This window comes from Ctenocephalides felis, unplaced genomic scaffold (assembly GCF_003426905.1).
Source record: "Ctenocephalides felis isolate EL2017-DRISC unplaced genomic scaffold, ASM342690v1 CF-g0.4_SCAFFOLD_00082, whole genome shotgun sequence".
NCBI classification, from domain to species: Eukaryota; Metazoa; Arthropoda; class Insecta; order Siphonaptera; family Pulicidae; genus Ctenocephalides; species Ctenocephalides felis.
Genome location: NW_020536236.1, coordinates 8393 through 19401, shown reverse-complemented (window position 1 = coordinate 19401; position 11009 = coordinate 8393).

Sequence of the window (11009 nt, the reverse complement as noted above, 5' to 3'; positions counted from 1 at the left end):
CGTTCCTTTTATTTCTCATATGTAAATATATTAATAGACGATCTGTCTTTTCTATAGGAGGCGTCCATTAATCACGTGAGCGAGATTTTAAAGATTTTTGGACCCCCCTCCCCCTTGGTGATCCTTGGTGATACTCAAAATTACCCCCCAAATTCCCCATTCAAACATCACGTGTAGTTTTAGTTACGTGAGAAAATTGTACAAATCGTGAATTATTTTTGAAAATGTTTGAACTTTAAAAAAAAAAAATATTTAAAAAATAAACACACGTGATATCTTACTATACCCCTCCCTCCCCCACGTGATATTTTGTGATTTTTTGTCAAACCCCCCCTCCCACTAGAAACCTCACATGATTAATGGACGCCCCCTAAGAAGTTACTGCTTCCGCTGTTGTTGATATTGAAGTTTTGTATTAATTTTTTTTTGTGAAAATCTGTCCATTTCAAAGTGATTTAGGCATGGCATTATATATATATATTGTGACGAGAGGGGTTGACGCCCCCTTCTTGGGGTATGCAATGGCTGCCAAATATTATATTCTAGCCTTGCAACCCTATTACGAAGGGGTTACTTCAACACTCCAATCGCCCGCTAAAGTACCTGTAATTACCTGTGGGGGTTAGTAGCTACTATACGAATGAAACCAAGATTACTTTTATAACTAAATCTATTAAATAGTCAATAATACATTTCGCATGTATTTGTGGAACATGACCGTACTTGCATACGGTAATGTTCCCTAACTAATACTCCTTATTCTTACATCTTATGCTTATATAAACGTATGAGTATATGGGGGAGAATAGCTATAGCTTATAATTTACATAATCTGACCTTTAAGCTGGACCTGTCTTGTTGCACAACACACACACAACTCACACTAACGTATCCCAAGGCGTTCGCCTATGGGATACGTCTTCGTTGGCTCTAACTTCTTAATTGCCAGGATCTCCGGAGCGTCTCTCTGATGGACCCCAAGAACCAATAGGTAGTTAGGGGTAGTGGTAGGGATGGTCCCGTACCCTGGGGTTGACGACTATCAGGCGACAATAATTATCAATACGACGATAATTATGATTATCGTCACAATATATACTCAATATTACCTATATATTACCTCAAAATTATATATATATATATATATATATATATATATATACATACATATGCCCTCCGACAGCACGTTACTTTATGAACGCGGTTCTGATAATCCGCGGAACTGACATTGCGACAGCCTTCCGAAAACAAAGACCTCCTATAGCACGGTTTTTGTTCAAAGCCCCATAAGTTTTTTCACGCAACCTATGAGTGACTCTAGTAACAAAAAATTGTAAAAGGAAAGTGAGTTTTATTATCGACTCTTTTATCGTTTACTTGTACGAAGTCTTCAATTTAATAAAAATTATTTAAAATCTTTTATTAAATTGTTCTATACACTCTTGAATTTAATAATAACAATTTATAATTTATATTATCTTATTAGTTAATAAAATTTGTCATTTTTAGGTTTTTATTTTTTTACTCGAAATGTTTGAATAATGAAATTATCAAGTGTGTTACTATTTCACAATTCTGATTAAATGCGCCAACTTTTTATGAAGCTTGCCTTGATGAAACACTTTATTGCCATTTTTTTAAATACGAACTTCTTTTTTTACTAATTTTTTAAATTATTAAATTATAAATTTATAGTTCAACAAAAAATCTTAATTTTTGAAAACTTGGGACAATTGTGGTATTTTTTTTATTATGGTTCTAGAAATGTTATTCACAGTTACGGTTCATAGTTTTAGAAAAACAAAATTAATAAATGTTAGTCTTAATAACCGAATAATTGTCATGATTTCACCAAAGCTCTAGGTTGCACTTAAAAGCTCATAATTTTCAAACAACGTGAGATTTTCTTTTCTAATTTTTTTTAGGACAGTTAAAGTCAATACAATTACCCCGTTTTGACTACACGTCAAGGTCTGGGACACCCTATATATATATATATATATATATATATATATATATAAATATATATATATATATATACATGTGTATGTTTATATAAGTTCTATAAGTTCCGTCGAATTTTTATATCGTCAACGTCATTATCCGGAATGTATTCATGACATTATTTACATCCGAATCATTCATATCAGCGTTAACTAATGGCTGTACAAATATTCCTAAATAATATAAAGTGTCTGTTACCATGTGTACACAAGGTTACAATAGCGTAGCGCTGCGCGTAGCCAATTCAAAGCGGAAAAAGCGTCTGAGCGACTGAGCGGCTGAGCGGTCTGGTTATAGTCACAAAGGACATCACACGTCGTGAGCGACGGTGTCCTCGCACAGAACAGAACGGTGGAGCAAAGCGAAATAAAATCGCCCACATTGCAGACAAAGCGGGACTGAGGCTTTATAATGGATTATATATATATATATATATATATATATATATATATATGTATGTTTAATTTGAGTTTAATATTCGGGCGTAACATCAATAAAAATAGTATGAGTTTTTTTTTTAAATTTATTTATTTAAAATCCATACGTTTCGGCTAGCATCTTAGCCATCATTCAGTGGTAATCAAGTTAACTATAAAAATTGAAACTAAATAAATTATATGAAAGAAAATTTATTTATTTATTTATTTATTTATTATATATATATATATATATATATATATATATATATATATTAGGGCCAGTCGAATTGTATGGATAAGAAAAGTTACATATGCACATATGATTTGCCGAAGAAACCATATCTTTAAAATGAATTCTGATGTCCCGTGCATTCACCCAAAGATTGGGTCAAATTTGGCGCCTCAATAATGTCCAAATGTATGACCGACCCTCAGTAACTTTGGAAGGCCGATCTACCCATACCCATGGTTCAGCCCCTGGGACCTCGCTTTAGAAGTCCCCAATACAAGAGTTGCATCATTTTGGGTACTGCGATTCATTTTGCGATTTATTTTTATTACAACATTTATTTAATCATAAGATATGTAAATAAAACTATGTAAAACTCATAAAGTATTGTTTGAAGTCTTTTTTAGTTTCAAGTCTGGAAAATTTTGCACGGCTCTCTAATATCGTCGCCGTAACAGCCTCTAGCTAGCATAGAAGCGTAGAGACAAAATGCATTGGAAAAATTGAAATAAAAAAGAATTTTAACTTTTTTTTTGTAAAAAAGTTTTCTGTGTGTGTTTGAATTAATATCTGAACAAAATTGTTTAAAAAAACATTTTTTGCTGAGTAAAATACCAAAAACGATGATTTTTTGCAATATTTGTATGGGAGACCTCTGAGGGGAGGTCCCAGGAGGTGAACCATAGACATGGGTGGATCGGCCTTCCAAAGTTAGTTGTTGCTCGTTATACATTTGAACGCGATTGGAACACTCTAAATGGATTAAAATGGAATTTTTCAAAATTCAATCCCTATCTTTGGGTCAATGCACGGGACATCAGAATTCATTTTAGAGGTATGGTTTCTTCAGCCAGGTATCTTGTTTTGATCCTTAGTATCTGAAAATTATATGTGCCTAAGCGACTATATATATATATATATATATATATATGTCGCTTATGATGACCCATTTTTTAACATCCCGTAGGGTGTGTTATAGTAATTACAAAAAATCGTAAATAAATTTTATATATACATATATATATTTACCTATCAAAACCACCTGAACATCCTGGCATACCTTTGAAAAAATGTACGCATGTGTGTGTCTGTATATGTGTATCTGTATGTTTGTGCGGCTATAAGTTTTCGTCGACACTTTTGGGAACACGGATCTACCGATTTAAATAATTCAAAAAACATTTGATTCGTATTGATAAGAAGACGTGCGGATTAGTTTTTAGTCAAGGCAAGTCTTGCCGTTTCGAAGATATGATGCAAAATGTGACAAAAATAGTATTTATGTTTTTGAGAGCTTTAAAATTCAACAAATAAAACAATTTACTCGTATCGACAACCTGAATAACTGATTGAGTTTTTGGGAAGGCAGATTTAGCGGCATCGGAGATCAAATGAAAATAGTGAAAAAATGCTATTTGGTGGTTAAAAAGGATCATTAGACATATGCACATCAATTATCAGATATATTATAGATTTTAATAATATGTACAAATTTTGTTCACATTTCACAATGTACATTTTACGTGCGTCGATATTCATCTCTACGCAGCGCGATTGCTTTGAAAAATAGTTCAAAATTATTATCATTATGATAAAATATGAAACAAAAATTTTCAAGAAAATCAAATTTTCTCTGAAATTTCAGTTTTCAAAAATCCATTTCTTTTCAAGGGTTTTAACATTTTTTAAAGCTTTTTTGTTTTTGGTAAGGAAATTTCCAGCGCTAGTTTCAAATTATTTTCAGTTATAATAACCGGCATAAAAGCGCTTCACCTTGTGCTACCGCCCCCTTTACAGATTGCTATTCACCAGTTTATACTTTTTCTGTAGTATAATTATTAAATTAATTGTTTTTAATATTACCGTCCGGTAGTTTGGAATTTTTCTCTATCCGACACCTAGACCGATCGCGAAGGTACCGGATTTTTACTGTACATACATATTTACATGAATTAGGTTTTTTACAAAATGCTTTGTATGTTTTCCGCTTATTATGACAATTTTTTAGCGTCTCTTCGAAGTCACACTAAGCGGATAATTCTATATATATAATGAAATAAAACTCCTAATAATATATAGAAAAACTCCTTACAGAATCAAACATCTTTGAAATCTGGTTTATCAAATCAATTGTTTAGATTGTAACTTAATTTATATTGGTCAAACCAGCCAAAATTTAATAAACTGACATCAACAAAATAATCAAAAGTAACAAATAATATAAAACTGATATACACATCTGTTCATTAAAAAAAGGTTTCAAAAAAATTCACAATTAGTTTCACATAATTATGCTAGAATCCTGGAAAAATATAATTTTTAAAAAACTTTTTTATTATATATATATATATATATATATATATATATATATATATATTTGCAACAATCTTTAGCGTAATATTTTTCTAAGTAGGTACTTAATTCTTTGAATCGTGTAAAATTATTCTACAATGTTGCAATTGAATCCCACATATCCGATCTAATGTAAGCTTTCATGATGGAAACGGTATTCGGTTTCGGACAAACTGTTACAGTTAATTTGAAATTAATTACCCAGACCCTGTTTGACTCTAGACCTTGGTGTCGAACTACGCTCATTAAATAAAGTCAACATTCAACAATATGCATTATGTTATGTTTATTTTTATTAGGACAGATAGTAAGGGGAACGCCGAAATTAGTTCAGTTTATAGTGGTTACTATAGTTTATTTTATACATGAGCTAATGCATATATATATATATATATATATATATATATATATATTCAATTAATGCATCAATTCTGGTCCAATTATATATTAAACTTTATATTTAGACCGCTTTTGAAAGCCCGGAAATAATAACACTAAGTAAAATCGTGAAAAAATATTTTTACAATGTAACATTTAAATTCCTTGATTAATATTAAGTAAGATCTTAATATTTTTGTTCTTTAATAGTTAATAGAATTGCATTCATCAATTTACTGCAATTGTCTAAACTTACGCATTTATCTAAATGTTTTTGAAAGCCAGAATGTAACGACATTGATTTTTTTGAATCTCATCTTGAATTTGCACGAATGTGTCGTTGACTAAATATAATACCTATCTCTAATTAACGCATTTTGTTATGTCTAATTAAGTTATTTTGTGCGAATGTCAAACGTGCAAAATACTTCACCTTTAAGAAACGTTTGTTATGTTTGACTAATTGGTAGTATATTCCAAAAATTATATTATAAATATCTTGTGAGCAATTAGGGAGGTTGCTACATTAACAATATTTTAATTTTGCGTAAAAAATATTTTACATTCATATGCTATTATTTGTTATTACTAGTTTCATGCGTAAAATTTTCTGCCCTTCTGTAACTGCTTAATATTTTGTTTTTTCACGCAGATTTTCTTTCAGAGACTAATGTTCTGTGAAAAAACTATAACAATATCATCTGTTAAAGCAAGTAATCTGATAAAGTAGGATAAATTGCTAAAACTTGCCGTTCCGTAATTTGAAAATATTAAAAGCTTTAGATTTTTGAAGAAATAATTTTTTTTTTTAATTTTGAAATTTTTAAACATATTTGAAAAGGTTGTTTTTCTTTGGGCGTTCTCTCTTGGTAGCTGTTTAAAAGATGATCGGGACAATTCTCATAAAATAGTATTGTGATGGCAACGCTATCTTTTGTTTGTTTTTGGTAGTGAAAATTATGAACATGTCTATCTATTTGCTGTGCGGTCAGGCGTATTTTACATATGAACAAGCAAGAAAAATCTTATAATAACTGCATCATCTAGAATTTTGTTATCATAACATTTATTCTTGCTTCTTTATATGTGAAATACATACACAGAGCAAATAGATAGACATATTCATAATTTTTGCTACCAAAAACAAGCATAAGATAGCGTTGCCATGACAACTTACATTTTGGTACTATATATATATATATATATATATATATATATATATCTGTGTGTGTGTGTGTGTGTGTGTGTGGTATCTATTCGTAAATACACACTTTTAGTTACCTAAAAAAATAACAAAAATTCAGTAGACATTAAATTTTCAGTTTGAACTCTATTTGTAATTCAATAAACGCATTATCGAACTAATAAATTTCTAGAACATTGGTGTCGCTTCGACTAACGAGCTGCGCGTCATAATTACGGTGGAGCCGACCGTTACAATGAGAGTGCACAGTATTTGCGATCCGATAAAAAATTCGATTGATATAATGAGTTACGCAAACCAGTGCAGATTCAATTGTTCTTCCTATTTAATTTATGCACTCCAATTATTCTAAAGGTAAAACAAATACTCATTTGTACTGCAAATGTTAATTAAATTATCATTATTCCAAATAATTGGTATTTTAATTGAATTTACGATCGATATTTAATAGCGAATTTGTGATGATAAAATATTATTATAGCTTGCACGTGCAAGCTAAATTGGTCATTACTGAATTTTAATTTACCAAATTATTTTAGATAGTTTTTATTAACACTGATTTGTGTTTGTTTTTTTAACTTGACCTCTAATAAATTCTAATTTTTTATTTCCTCAATTTATTAAATCATTCTGAATCGTTGAAACCAAAATTGGAAAAAGTATGTATGTATGCATACAATGACTAGATATTGTTCTGTAATCTTCAGTATCATTTCTATTATTCATATATTATCAAGGCATAAAAACTCTTGTTGTTGTACGACATTTTTTTATTTTTTGGTTTTTAAGCCACATCAGTATTATTTTTTTGTACAATACAGCGTTCAGTACAACATTTTTATAATTTTTAAACAATCCGACTTGCTAACTTTGTTTTTTTTTTGACGATTCAATCTTAATTCTGATTCGTTGGAGATCAAATTTATATTTATGTGAGTTGACCTTTTAATTTTCCTCGAAATCAGTCATTTCAACCAAAAACAATTGAGCGGATTTTTCCTCAAATTATTGTGAAAATTGTTTGCAAAATATCAGTTAGTAATCGTGGTGATTAATTATAGGCATTAGTTTATACTTGTTTATCTACGGTTATAGTAAAAAACGGCTGAGCTGTTTCTTTTTAAATTAAAAAAGTTCTACGAACATTTTAAATATTATAAGTATACAATAAATATATCAAAGTGCAAGATTCTTAGTTTTTCACATAAGCGCGTTCCAATACTTTTTGATTATAAAATTTCTAACACCAGCATTGATAGATGTAATAAAATTTTAGATTTAGGAGTTCTATTTGATTCTGGTTTGTTTTTCACGGATCATGTAACTGATATTTGTAATAGAGCACATAATTCTTTAGGTTTGATACTGAGAAATCGTAAACAATTTAAATCTACCAACGCACTTCTTTGCATGTACTATTCTATTGTACGTTCAAAATTAGAAAATGGTTCGATTATTTGGTATCTTCATCAAATCAACAACTCTGATGCGATAGAGAAGGTTCAGCGAAAATTTCTGAAATACCTTTATTATAAAACATATAAAATTTACCCTGAACGTGGCTTTGACCACAACACTTTACTAAAAGAATTTGGTATTCCTTCCCTTGCATCACGTCGATTTATCTGTACAATTATGTTCTTATTCAAACTTTGCAATAATTCTATAGACTGTCCTCTTATTCTTAGTCAACCATCATTTAATGTTCCAAGGCTATCTACGCGTTCACAACTATTTTTCAATTATCCTACTCCTACATCTAATTCTCTCTTAAATTCGCCTATTTTACTTATGTCCTCTAAATTTAACTTAATTAATAATGAAATAGATATTCACAACTCTTCACCTAATCAAATAATCTCCATCTGCACAAGTTAACCTTTTTTTTTTTCAAATATCTCATTATTTTATCTTATTCTGTTTATAAATAATATTGTTACATTCTGCATTATATGTAATTTTATCTTAAGCATTTAATGTTACTAAATGGTTACTAACTATATATTGTAATTTTGTATATATTTTAATTGTTATTCATTATGTAAAATAACTGTAATTTTGAGACTTCTTAGAGTACTCTGTGGGCTATATATTTAAATAAATAAATAAATAAATAATAAATTAATGGTTTGAAAAATCATTAAAGTTTAAAATAATGAGCAGCGCTCTTAGGACGTTTCAATACGTTCTGTATCTTATACTGATCACCTGTGAAGTCCACACTTAAATAAAATAAATTAAATAATAAATTAGTTATTATTAATAATAAACGCTCGTTATTTTTAGTAATTGCGAATACTTTTGTTTTAAAATAAACATTTCACAATTTCGTAATTAAATTTTATCAACAGCTAAATATCTATTTTTATTAATTCATGAAGAAGTTCATGTCTTACAGAAAAATATCTAATTTAAACCTATTTATTCATGTTTTATATAAAAATTAATGTATTTTCAAATATAATACTTCAAATAGATATATGAATTTTAATCTTATAAGTCTTTATACGAGATCATGTAATGCATACTTAACTATTTATTATCTGTTATTGTAATCTATTTAGATAATCTTATATATATTTAGGATTCTGATATGCTACAACTACCATTGTCAACGAGCCCAATAATGTAATAATACAAAAAATCCCATTTCTTATATGGAGGCAGTAAAATCTCCACAATATTTCGAGAAACAAAACATATTGTGTACATTTATTATATATAATTTAGTAAATATAATTTCTTAGTACAAAACAGATAATATTAACCAGCTTCAAAATAGATAGAGGAACAAAATAACGGATAACACGACATGGTGTTTAGTTTCTTAACTTCCCGTAGTGTAAGTTATAGTAATCGCAAAAAACGAGAATAAAAATTTTAATATATCTTTACGTTTTAAAGGCTACTCAACATTTTGGCATACCTTAGAAAAAAATGATGTATGTATGTATGTGTAACTGTGCATGTGTGCAAATACAATTTTTGACAACGATTTGGAGAACACGGAACAATCGAAGTGAATGATTCAAATAACATTCCATTTGTATTGATAAGGGGACGTGCTGATCAGTTTGTTTCAAATACAGGTCCAGTTGTTTTGAACATACAGGGTAAAATGTGACAAAAATGGTAATTCAGTTTTTGAGACAACGGAGCGTTCGTTGTATATATATATATATATATATATATATATATATATATATATATATTATATATCTTATATATAAAAATGGAGCTCTCTTTCAAAAAACCAAGTAAAACTCGAAAACGGCTAAACCGATTTGACCAGTCTTATTCTTGAAAAATTCGTGGAAATCCAGAGATGGTCGGAAAGGTGAGATCTTATTTCAAAATCGCGTAGATACTTTACATTTTTAATTTGAAAATTTTTGTTGAAGCGAAATGTAAATAAAACAATGGACGGTGGCTAATACTTGAAATGTCATACGTTTTTGACAGATGATGTTCGATTATGTTTAATAGAATGTTTTACGTGAATATTATTTTATTATGATTAAATTGTAGCAAGTAGTTTTGTTTGTAGTTTTATTTACATACAAAAACGTTAGTAAACGGTCCGCAAGTGTTACTAGAAACTTCAAAATATCAACTTTTTGAAATGTTAATATGAAAATGCACTTTTTGGCATATTTTTCTCAAACACGAAGCTCTGAAAGATCTCATTTGTATCATTATTTACTCATTGGTATTTATAAAACATTTTCTAGGTTATATTATTTTTTATTTATGTTATTTAAATTCAGAGGTATCGATCAAATGCACATTTTATCGAATAACATTTTCCCAGTTATAATTTCCCAGAATTTATCGAAGAATAGATAGTAATATATGAAGGTCCGGGGTTAAAAAGGTCCACTACCGGTGTGTCAAAAACCAGTAAACTTAAGCATTGTTTAACAACAATATTTGAAAGTAGAGGGAAAAGGATGAATAAAGAGCTATAACATTGATTTAAAGACTTTACTATAGGGAGATAAACGGTAATCTTTGAAATAATATAAGTATTTTTTTCCGTTGGTAGATTTTTAGCATTACTTAAAAATGTAATCATTTTGTAAAATCCTTTAAAATTAAAATAAGACTTCACCTGTTTGCCACCTGGCCGTTTCAAGTTACCCCGCCTATAGGGTAAAAAGGTCTAGATAACAAATTTTTGAAAGACATAAAAAAGCACATTTCTACAGTGATAAAGTAGAAGGCAGTTTTACTGAACGTAGTCAGTTAATTGTTCGTTTGAAATTTGTTATTTGTTGTAATATAATTGTTATGGTTTTCACGATACACTTTATATTTGCTCAAAGTCAAATTGGATCTTTGTGCCTCGCCCTGCTCTACATATATACTTTTTATTAAATTTACTTCAATTCATCAAATGTTACTTGAAACTTTTCAAAAAGCA